We start from the raw sequence: 7,500 nt of genomic DNA, 5'->3' as shown, positions 1-7,500 counted from the left end.
AGTTTCAAGGAGGTGTGAAAGCACGCAGACAGTTTGTTTCAGTTTCAAGGAGGTGTGAAAGCACGCAGACAGTTTGTTTCAGTTTCAGTTTCAAGGAGGTGTGAAAGCACGCAGACAGTTTGTTTCAGTTTCAGTTTCAAGGAGGTGTGAAAACACGCAGACAGTTTGTTTCAGTTTCAGTTTCAAGGAGGTGTGAAAGCACGCAGACAGTTTGTTTCAGTTTCAGTTTCAAGGAGGTGTGAAAGCACGCAGACAGTTTGTTTCAGTTTCAGTTTCAAGGAGGTGTGAAAGCACGCAGACTGATCCATACACGCAACACCACATCCGCTGTTAAAAAAAAAGAAAAAAAAGAGGAGCACATGCCTGGCCTTCGCATAAAACCAGTGCGCCGGTCACGCCTTACTCAACCGAGTATGTAAGTGACTCAGGAATTTCCCACTACCGGTGAGTCAGTCAGACAGTACAGACCGTAGAAATACAATCTTCAAGCATTCTAGAAGACAGGGAGGAGGGCCAATATATAGTGTTTCCCTTTAACTATCAATCGTGAATTGCTGATGGACATTGTACGAGAGAGAGAGAGACATCCTGTAGGCGTGTAACAGTGCAGCGAAAGGAACGTAAGTCTCACGTCCCACGGCAGGCAACGGGTTAAGAACGATGCAGTTCAGTGCGGTGGTGGTTCAGGGGCGGGGGTTGCATGAGTGAACGTAGCAGCGCTAAGTTTTGCTTATCAGTTAAGAGTGTTCCTAACGCCACCGTAAATTCCATGATTATGCTTACGAACATTCTTTACTGTAAGCAAACTTAGCGCTGCAAAGATCTCCTCGTGCAACTCGGCCCTGCAGAGCAACACTGCGCAACGTACTGCAACGTAACAAAAGCCCAACCCAGTTACATGTCAGTATATCCACTCCACCCCCCCCCCACACACACACACACAAACACCACCCACCCACACACCCACCCAGCCACATCGGCTCAGTGTGATTTAACTCATTCCAACCCAAAGCAATGGAATGGAACAGGGTAGAATATGACAGAATTAGTTTTAAATACCACCAGCCTCACGTCTGTTGGAAAAAAAAGTTACACTTCACTATGAATAATGACGTAAGCTATACCCATGACTGTGGATAAAAGGGGGGTATTTCTTGGAGTAATTGTGGATGTTCTAAAATGTGGTTTTTGAATTTGTTTCCATTCCTCACCGCCCGTTCTATGTATCTATGTATCTATCTACGCCTTTCTTTCTTGCTTTTTTTTTCTTATTTTCTGTATTTCCTTTTCTGTTTTTCTGTGTTTCTTTCTTTCTTTCTTTCTCTCTTTCCTCTCTCTCTACCCGTCTATCTTTCAATCTTTCTGTATTTCTTTTTTCCTTCTTTCCTTCATTTCTTTCTTCCCTCCTTCTTTCTACCTTCTCTCTTTCTTTCTTTCTTTCTAACCTTCTTTTCTTTCCTTCTTTCTTAATTTCCCTCTTTCTTTGAACTGTACTTCAATCATATGAAAATTGCTGAAACGGAATATTTTCCGCGGAGATATAATCTCTACACGCCTTGCATTTATTTGGACAGAGCAGTATAACACGAAACTACATTCATTCCCCCTGTTGTAAAAAAAAAAGAAAAGAAAAAAAAAGAAGATAAATTTTGTGGGGAACCCCCCCCCCCCCCCACTGACAGTGCATTTTAAAGTTACGAAACGCAATAAGAATTCAGTTCAGGTTTATTGTCTCTTTTGGCACTTTAAATGACGGGCGCCATAGCCGAATGGTTAAAGCGTTGGACTTTCGATCTGAGGGTCCCGGGTTCGAATCACGGTGACGGCGCCTGGTGGGTAAAGGGTGGAGATTTTTCCGATCTCCCAGATCAACATATGTGCAGACCTGCCAGTGCCTGAACCCCCTTCGTGTGTATACGCAAGCATAAGATCAAATATGCACGTTAAAGATCCTGTAATCCATGTCAGCGTTCGGTGGGTTATGGAAACAAGAACATACCCAGCATGCACACCCCCGAAAGCGGAGTATGGGTGCCTACATGGCGGGGTAAAAAACGGTCATACACGTAAAAGCCCACTCGCGTATATACGAGTGAACGTGGGAGTTGAAGCCCACGAACGCAGAAGAAGAAGAAGAAGAAAGCACTTTAAATGTGATTTGACAAGAAAGAAAGAAAAAAAAGAAAGAAAGACAGAAAGAAAGACAGAAAGAACGAAAGAAAAAAAGAAAGACAGAAAGAACGAAAAAAGACAGACAGAGGAAAACAAGACAGTTTCAGTTTCAGTTTCAGTAGCTCAAGGAGGCGTCACTGCGTTCGGACAAACCATATACGCTACACCACATCTGCCAAGCAGATGCCTGACCAGCAGCGTAACCCAACGCGCTTAGTCAGGCCTTGAGAAAAAACAAAAAAAACAAAACAAAAAAACAAAAACAAAAAAAACACAACAAAACCAAACAAACAAAAAAAAAAAAAAGAAAAAAAAAAGAAAAAAAAAGAAAGAATTAATTTACAATGCACGAGAAGCACTTTTGTTCCACAGGTTAAGTTAGTACGTATTTTACATTTTGTTGTGGTTGAGTGATCACCATATTGTGTACTTTTGACCTCTTTCTAGGGGCCGGAGGCAAAACAAGGAAATGAACAAAGAAATAAACACTTCACTTGAATGCTTCATACTTTATTCTCTGTTTCACGGGTGGAAAGAGATTGTGGTACTAGCGTTTTGGGAAGATGCTGATGCTGATGCTGATGATGATGATGATGATGATGATGTGGTGAAGAAGATGAAGAAGAAGACAAAAACGAAGAAGATGACGAAGCAGAATCAGAATCAGAAGCAGAAGCAGAAGGCTTTATGTTTGCAACAGGAGGGGAAGACATATCATTCTTTTCCCCAGCATTATTGTTCGTTTCCTTGGATAGTTTGATGATCTTTGTTTTCTTTTCCTTTCCCTGTAGGTTTTCATTATGTGATTTGGTTTCTTTAATTTGTTTTGTTTTTGCTTTGAAAAATCAATATGCAAATAATCTAATCACACCACCACGAGTTCCAAAAAACACAAGAAAGGGGGCGTATTCCAAGCTGTCCTGACACCGTCTTGTCGAAGCTTTTTTTTTTCTCTTCTCCCATCCCCATCCCCTTCCCCTTCCCGCACCTCCCGTCCCCCCTACTTCCCCCACAAAGTGATCTCTGACCCTACTGTCTTTATCCGCCAAACCCCCCAGACCCCCCACCCCCCACCCCCTGTGACCCTCGGAATGAGCGGGGTGAAGAAGAAAGAAAAGAAAAGAAAAGAAAGAAAGAAAAGAAAGAAAAGAAAAGAAAGAAAAATCAGGAGGAAAACAGAAAACGGTTTATTGACAGTCCATCGATCGACCCGGCAAAACCACAGAAGGAAGGCCATCCTCCTACCTTTCCCTCTATCCCCCCCCCCTTGTCCTCCCTCCCTCACCCCTCCTCACCAACACTCTCCAACCGCCCAAACACACCCCTCCTCGCTCCCTCCCCCCAAAAGGAAGAAGATAAAGAAGAGGGAGGGAGATAAAAAAGAAAAGAAAAAAAAGCCTTGTTCCAGGCAATTGGTTCGTGCCAAGCAATCACACGCTGTAGATGTGTCTTTGTGTCTGTTCTATGCAGACTCCATCCTTCTTGTGTCGTTTTCCTCTTTGTATCTGTATTACGCCTTTTATAGTTCCAGAAACAGAAATATAAAATACGTTGGCTGGTGTGCTTTCAGTTTTGGTGTCCCGACCGTTCGGAATTCACTGCCTGCTAGTGTGAGAAACACACCATCTCTGATAACGAAGTGTTCCTGTCTATCAGATTAACATGTAGGTCAAATAGGCACGTTAAAGATCCTGTAATTCATGTTAGCTTTCGATGTGTTACGGAAGCAAGAACATACCCAGTGTGCACACCCCCGAAAACAGGGTATGGCTGTCTGCATGACAACGGTCATATACGTAAAGTGTGTGTGTGTGTGTGTGTGTGTGTGTGTGTGTGTGTGTGTGTGTGTGTGTGTGTGTGTGTGACTAAAATCTGAAGGCCTGACCTCAAGGCCTGACAAAGCGCGTTGGGTTGTGCTGCTGGTCAGGTCAGATCTGCTTAGCAGATGTGGGATAGCGTATATGGATTTGTCCGAACGTAGTGAGGCCACCTTGAGACAGAGAAGTGAAGTGAAGTAAACTGAACATATCATTTCTTGCATCGTTCTCCATGTCTCTTTCTAAATGTCTGTCTGTCTGCACCCCCCCCCCCACCCCCCGCCCCCACCACTTCCCTCTTTTAGCTATTCTTCTGTATCTCCCCAATAAACTCCTTGTCCATACTTTCCCTCTTCGCCCTCTTCTCTTCTGTCCCTTCGCTTTCGTTTCTCTTTCTATTCCATCAAAATGAGCAGGCGCGTTTAGAGACAAAGGTCAGTGACGGGTGGACAGTCGTTTCCTTACAAAACACGGCACGTACGACCCGTCTGAGGGAAATGATAGCTGACAGAGAGAGCCGGAGGGATTGGATGGAGTCTGCTCTATCATCTCACCTTTTCCTCGTCCCTCCTCCATTCATTTGTATTCTACCCCTCCACCCCCTTTCTTTTCTTTTCCTTCCCCCCTTTTCTACACACACACACACACACACACACACACACACACACACACACACAGGCAAATGTTTCAGTGTTAAGCAGAGGGAACGTGTCCTTATTAGGGAGATAAAAGAAAAACAAAAAAACACGGCTTAGAGATAAAGGCTAACGATGTGCTGTTCTTGAAGTATGCAACCCTCCGCCCCCCTCACCCTACACTTCCTCCCCACACACGCACGCACGCACATACACATTCTCACATACACCAGCACACACACACACACACACACACACACACACACACACACACACACACACACACACACGTAAACTCACGCGCGCGTGAAATGTTTTGAAACTGCCTTCTCCAAATTCTGTGTACGTGTAGTAACATTTCACCTGTAGGGTTCGCAATACAGCACTCCAATACACTGACTTTTCTTGATGGTTGTGACATAAAAAGACAAAACAACAACGAGAAGAACAAATCTACTGATGATGTGAGAGTTGAAGACATCACCTCACTGAATACCACATGTTAGTTCCGCTGTTGATTAAAACCATGCTGGGTTAAGACCGTGGTTTTTTTTTTTTCATGGTTTACATGTAACAAAACTAAATCTGATGGCTTGAATTGTATGTATGTTACTTTCAAAAGCCAGTAACATTGCCCCCCTAATTACTACACGCGAATCGATCTGTCTGTTGAATTGTGTGAACGTTACTTTCAAAAGCCAGTAACATTGCCCCCCTAATTACTACACGCGAATCGATTTGTCTGTTGAATTGTGTGTGAACATTACTTTCAAAAGCCAGTAACATTGCCCCCCTAATTACTACACGCGAATCGATCTGTCTGTTGAATTGTGTGAACGTTACTTTCAAAAGCCAGTAACATTGCCCCCCTAATTACTACACGCGAATCGATCTGTCTGTTGAATTGTGTGAACGTTACTTTCAAAAGCCAGTAACATTGCCCCCCCTAATTACTACACGCCAATCGATCTGTCTGTTGAATTGTGTGAACGTTACTTTCAAAAGCCAGTAACATTGCCCCCCCCCCCCCCCCCCCTAATTACTACACGCGAATCGATCTGTCTGTTGAATTGTGTGAACGTTACTTTCAAAAGCCAGTAACATTGCCCCCCTAATTACTACACGCGAATCGATCTGTCTGTTGAATTGTGTGAACGTTACTTTCAAAAGCCAGTAACATTGCCCCCCTAATTACTACACGCCAATCGATCTGTCTGTTGAATTGTGTGAACGTTACTTTCAAAAGCCAGTAACATCGCCCCCCCTAATTACTACACGCGAATCGATCTGTCTGTTGAATTGTGTGAACGTTACTTTCAAAAGCCAGTAACATTGCCCCCCCTAATTACTACACACTGATCGATCTGTCTGTTGAATTGTGTGTGAACGTTACTTTCAAAAGCCAGTAACATCGCCCCCCTAATTACTACACGCGAATCGATCTGTCTGTTGAATTGTGTGTGAACGTTACTTTCAAAAGCCAGTAACATTGCCCCCCCTAATTACTACACGCGAATCGATCTGTCTGTTGAATTGTGTGTGAACGTTACTTTCAAAAGCCAGTAACATTGCCCCCCTAATTACTACACGCGAATCGGTCTGTCTGTTGAATTGTGTGAACATTACTTTCAAAAGCCAGTAACATTGCCCCCCTAATTACTACACGCTGATCGATCTGTCTGGTTCATAAGAAAAAAAACAAGAAAAAAAAACTACACAGAGTAGACAGATGGACGACAGAACAGGCGAAGACAGACTCTATTCCACTGTTTGCTTCATCCCACGTTGGTGATCAGTCTCAAACGCCTGATGACGAAGTCCTTGTGAACGTAGGGCTGGATAGAAAGAGAAAAAAAAAGGTTCAGAGCATATTAGCAAACACAAATCAAGTCTTTCTTTCTGTCTTTCTTTCTTTGCTTCTCCTTTGCGTATGTCTACAACATAGTAAGAGATGACTAGGGGACACAGACAGGCAGATAAACCGACAGAAAATACACTAGAACAATAAAAAAAACACACACACACGCACAGACACACACACATGCACGTAAATTGTCCATCAATGGAGAAGCAAACAGGCAAAGAACTGTGGGTGAATGGATGAGTATTGATGTAAAGAAAAGGAAGAAGGAGAAAACAAAGTATATGTGAAAGGGGAAACAAAGAAGAAGAAGAAGAAAGAAAACGAGCCCAAAGAAAGGAAGAAAGAAAGAGAACAAAAAAGAAAAGAAAAAGAAAGAAACTGAAGGAAAGAACAAAGGATGGCAATACAAATTTCAACTAAAGAGAAGAAGGAAGAGAGGAAGGAAGGAAGGAAGGAAGGCAGGAAGGAAGGAAAATTGGAGGAGAGAAGGGAAGAAAAAGAAAGGAAAAGGGGAAGGGGAAAAAAAAAGAAAGTAAAAAAAGGAAAGAAAGAAGGAAAGGGAGTTAAAAAAGGACACGCCCCCCCGCCGCCCCAAAAAAGACAAAAAAGACGACCTACCGAGTAAACGAACGAAATAGGCAAAGAAAAGACGTTCCATTTTGGACCACACTAATCATGGCCTGAGTTTCCTTAAGCCCTAAGCCCTCGAATTGTGTTGTGTCCTCTCGTGTTCCTCATTCCACAAGGGATGGGAGAGGTGGTGGGTTTTGGGTGGTGGTGGTGGTGGTGGTGGGGGTGTGGGGGGCGAGGGGGTGGGGGGTGGGGGCGGCACCAACAGCTTACAACACAGGTCAGTGGGGTCACCAGACATGAAGATGGAGATATACACAATACAAATAGGGATTCCCTCTTCCTCCTCTTTCTCTAACCTGATCCTCGTTCATTCTCTCTCTTCACCTCTACATCTTTGCATCGTCAATTCATTCCAATCAAATACTTTATACTCTACAAA

Source organism: Babylonia areolata, chromosome 20, assembly GCF_041734735.1.
Source record: "Babylonia areolata isolate BAREFJ2019XMU chromosome 20, ASM4173473v1, whole genome shotgun sequence".
NCBI lineage: Eukaryota > Metazoa > Mollusca > Gastropoda > Neogastropoda > Buccinidae > Babylonia > Babylonia areolata.
Note: the sequence above shows the minus strand (reverse complement) of the source record.